Below are 12,967 nucleotides of genomic sequence, written 5' to 3'. Positions count from 1 at the left end.
AAGCGTGGCCTTACCTGGAAGGATTGTTGAGGGAGGAAATGTCAGGGCAGGTGTGGCACTAGTTCTGCTTGCACAGTTAAGTGTCAGATGGGAGATCGGTGGGAAGGGATAAGGAAGTAATGTAGAGAGTGATCTCTGTGAAAAGCAGTGAGTGGGGAGGAGAGGTAAAGACATAGGATACCATTGTAGATGGTGTAAGTTATGGAGAATGATGCGCTGGATGGTAGCGGGTAAGGATAAGGGGAACCTTATTCCTGCTGCGGCAGTTAGAAAATGGGGTGAAGGCAGATTTGTGGGAAATGGAGGAGATGCGGGTGAGGACAGCATCAATTGTAGTGAAAGGGAAACCACATCATTGGAAGGGCATCTCAAATGTTCTGGAATGGAAAGCCTCATCCTGAGAACAGATGTAGTAGAAACAATGGAACCAAGAAAAGGGAATTGTATTTTTACAAGTAACAAGGTAGGAAAAGGTATAGTCAAGATAGCTGTGAGAGTCAGTAAGTCAATAAAAGATATCAGTAGATGGAGGAAGATCAAGCAAGGGAAGAGAGGTATCAGACATGGACTAAGTAAATCTGAGGGCATGGTGGAAATTGGAGGCAAAATTGATAAAATTGACGAGCTCACCATGGGTGCAGGAAGCAGCATCAATGCAATCATCAATGTAGCATAGAAAGAGTTGTGAAGAGTCTGTGGATGCTTGGAATGTGCTGTCATGCATCATGCTGGAGGCAAATACAAAAGAGATGTTTTAGTGGCTCTCCACAGAACATGAATATTGAGAGAATGGAGGCATATGGATCATAAGTTTAATTAGGTGATATTTTAGCTTAATTCGTTCAGCACAACTGTTCAGGACAGGCTCTGTTCCTGTGCTGTACAGTTCTATATTCTAAGTTCACATGAACAATCCAGAGAGCAATACCATACTACAATGGTTGGCTTAAGTCCATGTTACTCATACCTTAGTCCTCTTTTCCGTACTCTGCGTTTGTTTGCAGGGCTAGGGAACTGTGGCTTACAAGAGAAGTTAAGAACTGCATAAAAGCCAAGGAAAGGGCATATAAGGTAGCAAAAATCAGTGGGATGTTGGATGATTGGAAAGCTTTTAAAATCCAACATTAACCAACTTTAAAAAGCTATATAAAAAAAAAGGAAAAGATGAAATATAACAGCAAACTAGTCAATAGTATAAAGCAGAATACTAGAGGTTTTTTCAGTTATACAACGATTAAAAGCAGGGCAAGAGTTGATATTGGACCACTGGAAAATGATGCTGGTGAGGTAGTAATGGGGAACAAAAGAAGTGGAAGCTGAAAATAGTAAGTACTTTAGTTCAATCTTCACTGTGGAAGACACTAGCCAGAGGTCCGTGAGTGTCACGGAGCAGGAGTAAGTGCCATTGCTATTAGAAAGGAAAAAGTGCTAGGCAAACTCAAAGGTCACCTGGGCCACATGGACTAGATCCCAGAGTCCTAAGAGAGGTTGCTGAAGAGATAACTGATGTTTTGTTTTTTTTTAATATAATTTTTAGAGTTTTCAAAGTAATACAAGAGAAAAAAATATCTACCCTCCCCCTCTCCCCCCAATATATACTACTACCTAAAGAGAAAAGAAAATAAAAGAAAAAAAAAGAACCGACTGAATACTGGAAGGTTTCCACATGCTCCATGGGATTAAAAATAAATTTTATATATATTTGTTACTTTCCCCAAGGAACCAAGATCTTTATCATATCTAGAACATTACTTAGCTTCTCAACTCTCATAGTTCCCTGGGGAATCTCTTTGAACTTCAACATGTTGCTAAGTGTTTCCCTCCCAATCATCCAGGCAAAAAGAAAAAAAAAGATGAGATACAAAAAAAAAGAAAGAACAAAATACCCCCCCACTAATGTTGTGAATGAAAAGATACACGACACTACCCCCCTCCACTGTGAGTCGTGGCTATTGCCACATTGCACACATGAATAAGGTAGCGATTGGTCACTGTTTCTTCCAGCTTCCCCGTAACAAAAAAATTGTATATATATAAAAAAAATTATGTCATTATTCCCAACTAGAATTCCTCAAATTTTAACCTTTCTTTCCCTCCCTCATATGATTAATAATATATTTATATATTCATCCGCCAAAAATCCAACAGGCCTATTCCTTGATCCAGTCTTCATCTTCAATCCATCTCGCTCCCCTGGGTTTGTCCTTGTATCTGGTGAATATTCAAAGAATCTCGCACAAACTCCTCCACTTTCCGGTAATCATCAAAAAATCTTTTTTCTCCACCAGTGAAAAAAATCTTCAAGGTTGCAGGATAACGCAATATAAATTGATAACCGTGATCCCATAGGGCTTTTTCACTGGATTAAATTTCTTCCTTCTCTTCAAAAGTACATAACTTATGTCAGGGTAGAAAAAAATTTTCTTCCCTTCTATCATCAGTGGCCCTTTTCTCTTCTTGGCAGCTTGGACAGCCGCCTGTAGAATCCTTTCTTTATCTTCAAATCTTAAGAATTTTATTAAAAGTGATCGTGGATATTGGTCATCTTGTGGTTTTGGTCTTAGGGCTCTATGTATCCGCTCAATTTCAATTGATCGATCTTCCCCTTTCATTTGCAAGGTTTTCGGGATCCATCTTTGAAAAAAATTCTATTGGATTATCTCCCTCTATACCTTCTTTAAGACCAACAATTTTAATGTTATTACGTCTACTAAAATTTTCCAACACGTCCACTTTCTCCAAGAGTCGATTTCTTTCCGTGTTCCAGACGAACACATCATTTTCTGTTTTTTCGACTCTATCATTAATATGCTCCATTGTTCTTTCCATCTTCTGAAACTTCTTATCCATTTTATCCTGTCTTTTCATAGCTTTATCATAGCACATCTTCACATCTCTAAGCTCTTTTCTTAATTTTCTTAGTTCAGCCGTTAATTGCAATAAAGCCTCTCTTATGTCTCCGTCGTCTCCTTTACTTCCGGTCTCTTCCAGTTCTTCCTCCTCTTCTTCATCATCTGTATTCTCTGCAGAATCCAATTCTGACTCTGAGTCACTTTCAGTTGCATGGGCTGTCTGTTCTTGTAGTTTAAGTTGTGTCGATTTGTGCATACATACTTCTTTGCACATGCGCATTTCCGGCATCTTCTTCTGAGAGACCGCTACCGCCGCCATTACTCCCTGTTCTTCTACGCCAGAGATAAAATGCGTCTCCTCCAAAGGAGATCCAACCTGAATCCGAGGCTCCATCGCTGCAGTAGGCCCTTTTTTCTTCCCATCTCGCGGCGACTTTACAACAACAGACTTCTTCTGTTGCGGTTTACGAGGCATATCATAGAGTAGTCTTACGAAGTTTATAAGTAGTTTTCGGAAAGTATTTATTAACTTTACTTTGTTTAAACGGTACTTTGCTGATTTTTTACGGGAGAGCTGGATTTACACGTCTCAATCCCACGTCATCATGTGATGCCCCCCAACTGATGCTTTGTTGATAAGACCATAAAACATAGGAGCAGAATTAGGTCATCTGGCCCATTGGGTCTACTCCGCCATTCAATTATGGCTGATCCTTTTTTTTATCTCCTCCTTAACCCATTCCCAGCCTTCTCCCCGTAACCTTTGATGCCATGTCCAATCAAGAACCTACCAATCTCTGCCTTAAATAAACCCAACGACCTGCCCTCCACAGCTGCATGTGGCAACAAATTCCACAAATTCACCACCCTTTGGCTAAAAAAGTTCCTCCACATCTCTATTTTGAAAGGGCGCCCCTCTTTCCTGAGCTTGTGCCCTCTTGTCCTAGACTCTCCCCCCTTGGGAAACATCCTTTCCACATCTACTCTGTCTAGGCCTTTCAACATTCAAAAGGTTTCAATGAGCTCCCCCTCATCCTTCAGAATTCCAGCAAGTACAGACTCAGAGCCATCAAACGTTCCTTGTATGATAACCCTTTCATTCCTGGAATCATTCTTGTGAACCTTCTCGAGAACCTCTCCAACGCCAGCACATCTTTTCTAAGATGAGGAACCCAAAACTGTTCACAATACTCAAGGTGAGGCTTCACCAGTGCCTTTTACAGTCTCATCGTCACATCCTTGCTCTTGTATTCCAGACCTCTTGAAATGAATGCTAACATCACATTTGCCTTCCTCACCACCCAATCAACCTGCAAGTTAACCTTGAGGGTGTTCTGCACAAGGACTCCCAAGTTCCTTTGCATCTCAGATTTTTGGATTTTCTCGTTTAGAAAATAATCCACAAATTTATTTCTACTACCAAAGTGCATGACTATGCATTTTCCAACAACGTATTTCATTTGCCACTTTCCTGCCCATTCTTCCAATCCGTCTAAGTCCTTCTGCATCCTACCTGTTTCCTCAACACTACTTGCCCCTCCACCAATCTTTGTATCATCTGCAAACTTGGCAACAAAGTTATCTATTCCATCATCTAAATTATTTACATATAGCATAAAAAGAAGTCCCAGCACCAACCTTGGCAGAACACCACCAGTCACTGGCAGCCAACCAGAAAAGGATCCTTTCATTTCCACTTGCTGCCTCCTACCAATCAGCCAATGCTCTAACCATGCTAGTAACTTGGTAAGCAGCCTCGTATGTGGTCCCTTGTCAAAGGCCTTCTGAAAGTCGAAATATACAACACCCACTGCATCCCCTTTATCTATCCTACTTATAATCTCCTCAAAGTATTCCAACAGGCTCATCAGGCAGGATTTTCCATTAAGGAAACCATGGAACACAGTACTATCTTGTCCTGTGTCACCAAGTACTCCAACACCTCATCCTCAACAACCACTGAGGTCAGGCTAACTGGTCTATAATTTCCTTTCTGCTGCCTTCCTCTTTCTTGAAGAGTGGAGTGACATTTGCAATTTTCCAGTCCTCTGGCACCACGCCAGAGTCCAATGATTTTTGAAAGATCATTTCTAATGCCACCACAATCTCTAACGCTACCTCTTTCAGAACCCTAGGGTGTAGTTCCTTTGGGCCAGGTGACTTATGCACCTTTAGGTCTTCCAGCTTTCTTGCAACCTTCTCTCTTGTCATAGTAACTGCACCCACTTTCTTCACACACTACAACATCAGGCATACAGCTAATGTCTTCCACAGTGAAGACTGACACAAAATACTTATTTAGTTCATCAGCCATCTCCTTGTCCCCCGTTATTATTTCTCCTGCCTCATTTTCTAGTGGTCCTATATCCACTCTCATTTCTCTTTTATTTTTAACATACTTGAAAAAACTTTTACTATCCACTTTGATATTATTTGCTAGCTTGCCTTTTCCCTTCTAATGATTTTTTTTTAGTTGCTCACAGTAGGTTTTTAAAAACTTCCAAATCCTCTGTCTTCCCACTAGTTTTTGCTTTGTTGTATGTCCTTTCTTTTGCTTTTACAATAGCTTTGACATCCCTTGTCAGCCATGGTTGTACTCTTTTACCATTTGAGTATTTCTTAATTTTTGGAATACACGTCCTGCAACTTCCTCATTTTTCCCAGAAACGCATGCTATTGCTGCTCTGCTGACGTCCCTGCCAGCAGCTCCTTCCAATTTACTATGGCCAACTCCTCTCTCATACCACTGTAATTTCCCTTACTACACTGAAATACTGCTACGTCAGACTTTACTTTCTCCCTAGCGAATTTCAAGCTGAACACAATCATATTGTGATCACTGGTTCCTAAAAGTTCTTTTACCTTAAGCTCCCTAATCACCTCTGGTTCATTACATAACACCCAATCCAGTAATGCTGATCCCTTAGTAGGCTCAACAACAAAATGCTCTAAAAAGCTATCTCTTAGGCATTCAACAAACTCAACTCTCTTGAAATCCATTACCAGTCTGATTTTCCCAATCATCCTGCAAGGGTACAGAGGAGATTTACAAGGATGTTGCCTGGATTGGAGAGCATGCCTTATGAGAATAGGTTGAGTGAACTCAGCCTTTTCTCCCTGGAGCGACAGAGGATAAGAGGCGATCTGATAGGGGTGTACAAGATAATGAGAGGCACTGGTCGTGTGGATAGTCAGAGGCTTTTCCCCAGGGCTGAAATGGCTAGCACGAGAGGGCATAGTTTTAAGGTGCTTGGAAGTAGGTACACAGGAGATGTCAGGGGTAAGTTGTGTTGTTGTTGTTGTTGTTGTTGGTTTTTTTTTACACAGAGAGTAGTGAGTGCGTGAAATGGGCTGCTGGCAGCGGTGGTGGAGGCAGAAACAACAAGGTCCTTTAACAGACTCCTGGACAGCTACATGGAGCTTAGAAAAATAGAGGGCTATGGGTAAAGCCTAGGTGGTTCTAAGGTAGGGACAAGTTCGGCACAGCTTTGTGGGCTAAAGGGCCTGTATTGTGCTGTAGGTTTTCTATGTTTCTATGTTAAAATCTCTCATGACTACCATAACGTTCCCCTTTTGGATCGCCTTTTCTATTTCCAGTTGTAACCTGTGTCCACCTCCCAGCCACGGTAGGGAGGCCTGTATATAATTGCAATCAATGTCCTTTTACCTTTGCAGTTTCTTAACTCAACCCACAAGGATTCAACGTCTTCTGATCCTATGTCACACCTTCCTACTGATTTGATGCCATTCTTTACCAATACAGCCACACCACCTCCTCTGCCTACCTTCCTATCCCTCTGATATAATGTGTAACCCTGGACATTTGGCTCCCAACTACAACCATCCTTCAGCCACGATTCTGTGATGGCAACATCACACCTGGCAATCTGTAATAGTGTAACAAGATCATCCACCTAATCTCTTATACTACACACATTTAGCTATAACACCTTAAGTACTGCATTTGCTATCCTTTCTGATTCTGCATCCCTAATGATTTGATACTCAGCCTGTTGGCTGTAATTAAGCCCTTCCTAACAATCGGACTGCATGCTATCTTTACTTTTTTAACCATCCGTCCTCTCCTGACCACCTTCACTCTGGTTCCCACCCCCCCCCCCACCGCCAAGTTAGCTTAAATCCTCCTCAATAGCTCTAACAAACCTGCCCACAAGAATATTGGTTCAGGTGCAATCCGTCACCTTTGAACAGGTCATACCTCCCTCAGAAGAGATCCCAATTATCCAAGAACCTGAAGCCCTGTCCCCTGCACCACCTTCTCAGCCACGCACTTATCTGCCAAATCATCCTGTTTCTACCCTCACTGGCGTGTGGCACAGACAGCAATCCAGAAATTACTACCCAGGAGATCCTGCTTCTCAGCTTTCTACCTAGCTCTCTAAATTCTCTTTTCAGGACCTCATTGCTTTTCCTTCCTATGTCATTGATACCAATATGTACCAAGACATCTGGTTGCTCCCCCTCCCTCTCCAAAATGTTGTGGACGCGATCTGAGACATCCCTGACCCTGTCCTATTTGGATAGGCAGGAACTAATTAGGGATAGTCAGCTTGACTTTGTGCATGGTAGGTCAATTTTTCAAGCAAGTTACCAGAAAAGTTGATGAAGGCAAGGCAGAGGATATTGTCTGCATGGACTTTAGCAAAGGTATTTGACAAGGTCCCACATGGGAGGCTGGTCAAGAAGGTTCAACTGTTTGGCATTCAAGATGAAGTAGTAATAGGATTCGACATTGGCTTTTTGGGAGAAGCCAGAGAGTGGTAATAGATGGATCTCTCTCTGACTGGAAGTCCATGACAAGTGGAATGCCACAGGGATCAATGCTAATTCAGTTGTTGTTTGTCATCAGGTGGATAGGGTAGTTAAGAAAGCTTATGGGGTGTTAGCTTTCATAAGTCGAGGGATAGAGTTTAAGAGTTGCGATATAATGATGCAGCTCTATAAAACTCTGGTTAGGCCACACTTGGAGTACTGTGTCCAGTTCTGGTCGCCTCACTATAGGAAGGATGTGGAAGCATTGGAAAAGGTACAGAGGAGATTTACCAGGATGCTGCCTGGTTTAGAGAGTATGCATTCTGATCAGAGATTAAGGGAGCTAGGGCTTTACTCTTTGGAGAGGAGTGGATAGAGTGGATAGCCAGTGCCTCTTCCCCAGGGCACCACTGCTCAATACAAGATGACATGGCTTTAAGGTAAGGGGTGGAAAGTTCAAGGGGGATATTAGAGGAAGGTTTTTTACTCAGAGAGTGGTTGGTGCGTGGAATGCAATGCCTGAGTCAGTGGTGGAGGCAGATCACTAGTGAAGTTTAAGAGACTACCGGACAGGTATATGGAGGAATTTAAGTTGGGGGCTTATATGGGAGGCAGGGTTTGAGGGTCAGCACAACATTGTGGGCTGAAGGGCCTGTACTGTGCTGTACTATTCTATGTTCTATGTTCAATGCTCTGGATGATAATGTGATTAACTAGAGATTGGGGGTGTAGTAGACAGTGAGGAAGATTATCAGAGCTTGCTGTGGGATCTGAACCAGCTAGAAAAATAGTGTGAAAAATGGCAGAAGGAACTCAATGCAGACAAGTGTGAGGTATTGCACTTTGGTAGGACAGTCCAGGGTAGGTCTTACACAGTGAATAGTAGGGCACTGAGAAGTGTGGTAGAACAAATGAAGCTGGGAATGCAGGCCCATAATTCATCGAAAGTAGTGGCACAGGTAGATCCGATCATAAAGGAAGCTTTTGGCACATTGCCCTTCATAAATCAAAGTACTAAGTACAGGAGATGGATTATTATGTTGAAGTTGTATAAGGCATTGTTAAGGCCCAATTTGGAGTATTGTATGCAGTTTTAGTCATCTACCTACAGGAAAAATGTAAATAAAGTTGAAAGAGTACAGAGAAAACATACAAGATACTGCCAGGTCTAGAGTAGCTGAGTTTGAAACATAGAAACATAGAAAATAGGTGCAGGAGTAGGCCATTCGGCCCTTCGAGCCTGTACCGCCATTCAGTATGATCATGGATGATCATCCAACTCAGAACCCTGTACCAGCCTTCCCTCCATACCCCCTGATCCCTTTAGCCACAAGGGCCATATCTAACTCCCTCAAAATTTCATCATTGATATATCGTGTCTATAGGGTTGACCAGGCAGGCAAATAGGATCAGTTTAATTTTGCACCACGCCATATATACCAGTGGCCGCCGACATTTTCTTGCGCTCGCCACGGTAACTGCACAAGTCTGCCAACGGCCGAGCGTGGCAGTACTAATGTCCCCGCCCGCCTCACCTTGCTCGTACACGCCGGTCGGCGGGGAGGGTGAAGGGGATTCATCTCAAAACGTCGTGTCCGACAGTGAAGCCGGCAAAGTCAGCAGTTAAAATTTGAATTCCGAGGCCAATATCGGCGCGCAAGCTGGGGGAAACATAGGAGTTATAAGGAAAGATTGAATAGGTTAGGACTTTATTGGAACGTAGAAGATAGAGAGGAGATTTGATAGAGATAAGCAAATTAAGAGAGGTATAGATGGGATACATGCAAGCAGGCTTGTCTCACTGATGTTAGGTGGGACTACAACTAGAGGTCATGGGTTAAGGGTGAAATGGTAAAATGAGGGGAAACTTCTTCACTCTGAAGTCTGTGAGAGTGTGGAACCAGCTGCCAGCACAAGTGGTGCATGTCAGCTCAATTTCAGCATTTAAGAGAAGTTTAGACAGATCCATGGATGGTAGGTGTATGGAGAGCTTCAGTCCAGGCGCAGGTCAATGGGACTAAGCAGTTTAAAAGCTCAACATGGACTAGATGGTCAAATGGCCTGTTTCTGTGACGTATTTTTCCATGACTCTTTAAAAAAAAGCAGAGGGAGTAAGAGTATAAACCATAAGCTAACATCGAAGGGAATCAAAAGACATAAATTAATGATGATTTAGGGAGAAATAGGACTAAATAAATAGATCTATACAGGCAAGTAAAGGTAATAAAATAGGTATCAAAACCAGTAATTTGTACGTCCAAAGAAGAGGACACTACCCAACTCAATAGTAAATGATGGTCAGGATACTCTCACAAAAGGCAGGCAGATAGAGACTGATAAATCACAAAATCTAGCTGGAATGAATCTGGCTTAAGGATCAAAACTATTAAGTACTAGGCATAATCATCGACAGAATTGTTGGTGCGCAGAACTAATAACTGTGGACAATTATGCCTAGTACTTCCCATTGAAATGACCTTGTTCTGCACTGGGCAGGTGGCTCAGTACTGGAAGATAACAAACTCAACCACAGCACCAGATTAACATTGATGAGGAAGCTACTAGAATATAATCAAGAACAAAATTACCTGCTCATTAGTTAAGTAAGGGAATAAAGAAAAACCAGTACATCTTCTTTAATTAAGAACAATTTGCTTTCAAATAACCTGATGAGTTTTTTTTAAATGTAACAGTGGAGACTGATGAGGTCAACATGTCCCAGATTTCAAAGGGTTTCTAATAAAGTGCCAGATCGTAAGCCTGTCAGCAAAATTAAAGCTTGTAGATTAAAGAGACAACAGCAACATGGCTGCAAATTTATCTTCAGAAAAGTATAAGAGTAAATACTTGCTTATTACTTTATTTGACATACATTTGTAACTTGGGATTTATACTCATAAAGAACAACTTCGAAATTTACAGAAGACGAGAAAGAATAAATACTGTGAATAGCCTCCAAGAGGATTACAGACAGGCTGATGATTTAAACAGACACACTGCTGATGAAATTTAGAACAATAGAGAGTGGTGTAAATATAATACTACACATCAGCCAGGTAACACCATTCCTACTGTAAAGCATGGTGGAGGTAGCATCATGCTGTAGGGATGCTTTTCAGCAGCAGGGGCTGGAAATCTGGTCAGGATTGATGAAAAAAATGAATACTGCTAAATACAGGGAGTTCCCAGATAAAATCCTGTTAGCCTCTGCCCTAAAGCTTAAAATGTGGAGGAAGTTCATCTTTCAGCAAGACAATGACCCAAAGCACGCTTCAAATGAAGAAAATTGATGTCCTTGAGTAGTCCAAATGATTGACCTTAACCTGATTGAACATCTCCGGCAAGACCTCAAGATTCCTGTCCACCATCGCTCCCAAACTAACTGGCACAGCTTGAGCAATTTTGCAAAGAGGATTGGGCAAATTTTGCTCCATCAGGTTTTGCAAAGCCAATAGAGACTTATCCAAAAAGACTACTGGTTGTAATAGCTGCGAGAGGAGGTTCAACTAAGTACTGATCAAAAGGGGATGAATACTTTTGAATTACTGACATTTTTACTTTTTATGCTTTACAATTTTTTGGGGCTCTACTGTGAAAAAAGGAGAATGTGGTTCACAAATGAAACTTACCAGTTAAATTGACCAAAATACTGGTGGTAATACTCATTTATGTAAACAAAAGGCTGGGGGCTGAATACTTTTTCAAGGTACTGTATCACATTGTTTTAAGATTCTGCTGTATATAAATTGAATGCAACCACGTCTACACTTCAAAATGTATTTTATTCACTGTAAACCCCTTGGGATGTCTTTAGGTCAAATAAGACAAATTGCTGAATTTTATTTACACATCATGGGCCTCCCACATGTATAATCAATTATCACATACCAACTCATTTGAGCTACTTTTCTGCAATGGACTCAGTGCATTGAGACCCCATCATGGAACACTGCTGTGTCAAAGACAGAAATTAGAGACAAAATCTTGTGAAAACTATTTGAGTTCCTTTTTTAAAAATTATTTTCAAAAGCCTTATAGTTTTAAAATTAGCACTGTTCAAAATTATTTACATTTACTTTAATGTTTTTGAAGTGTTTAAAAGTTTTATCACATAACTGACCACCAACAGAGAACATCGTGTCATGGGGCTTCAGAATACACTGCTTAAGACTTATTTGCCACTGAAAACAAATCCAATCCATTGGAGGCTTCAGGTGTAGAGGATCAGTTGTCTGGCCATTGACATCCCAAAGAAAATTTACATGAGCTATAAATCTGGCACAATTTAGTGATATAACAGTTATAAGTTCTGATGTTTAGATTAAAATTAAATGAGGGGACATGTGCCATTTGGGAAGTGAGTTGTCTTTACGGCTGCTCAAATTATGACACATATGTCAACTCCAACTCAATATCATCTTCAGTTTCAGCTTACAGAGGAAATTAACTGGATTCCACAGAATAAGACAGATATGAATACATTTGGTACCAACACTGCTAATTTCAGGTAGAACACCATCAACAAATGATTACCAGTGGAAAACTCAATTCACAAACGATGAGGAATGTGGAGAAAGAGAGCTAATTAAGGGATTTCTAGTCACAGGCTTTAAATGCCTGTAGATATTATATCTATGGAAACCATGGAATACAAGCTCTCTCCTCCTCACAGGAAATTGCCCAAGTAACAAATAGCAGCATCTAATACTCCCAGCACCATCAGATTTTTAAGAAGCTAAACTCCATTTAATAAAAAAATGTGGCCTGGCCATACTGCTCTGCTAAATGGATGATTCACATATCTGTTTCAATTAGTATGTGGCTCCTGTGTACCTTGCCCATACATTGCAAAGCAATGTTAGAATTTGGTTTAATGTGATACTCAAAGCCCTTTGCTGGGGTGCAGGGTTGACGTATGCACTTTAACCCAGAATATTATCCCAGCGCATCTGTAGTTGTGAACTTCCCATGATTCAGAACATTTACAAAGGTGTGAATAAAGGGCCCGAAGGGTCAGTGGGAACCCAAGTCACCCCAACCCCAATTTATTCCAGCTGCTACCACCTGGGAAACAGTACCACAGCATAAAAGCCAGGACCAACAGGCTCCGGTACAGCTTCTTCCACCAGGACATCAGATTGATTAACTCACACTGATGTGAGTGTATTTCTATGTTACATTGACGGTTCTATTTATTATAAGTTATTATAAATTACTATGATTGCACATTTAGACGGAGACGTAATGTAAGGATTTTTACTCATCTATGTGAAGGATGTAAGAAATAAAGTCAATTTATTCATTCATTAAAATGTGCACAATATAAAACAGCCCTACAACAA

At 41.2% G+C, this 12,967-nt stretch overlaps 1 protein-coding gene across 4 annotated transcripts in view; it reads right to left on the bottom strand.

Moving 5' to 3' along the window:
- si:dkey-94l16.4 (uncharacterized) overlaps nucleotides 1-12,967 on the bottom strand; it is a 63,562-nt gene that overhangs the window by 26,061 nt on the left and 24,534 nt on the right. The window contains exon 3 of one of the 4 annotated variants that reach the window (XR_010021267.1): nucleotides 631-728. The exons of the other annotated variants lie outside the window; for them this stretch is intronic. The gene's annotated coding sequence lies outside the window, so the exon portion shown is untranslated. The remainder of the gene's footprint in view (nucleotides 1-630; nucleotides 729-12,967) is intronic. 4 annotated transcript variants of the gene reach the window in all.

Source organism: Mobula hypostoma, chromosome 22 (assembly GCF_963921235.1).
Source record: "Mobula hypostoma chromosome 22, sMobHyp1.1, whole genome shotgun sequence".
Lineage (NCBI taxonomy): Eukaryota > Metazoa > Chordata > Chondrichthyes > Myliobatiformes > Myliobatidae > Mobula > Mobula hypostoma.
The sequence above is the reverse complement of the archived record's forward strand: the minus strand, read 5'-3'. Positions and strand labels throughout refer to the sequence as shown.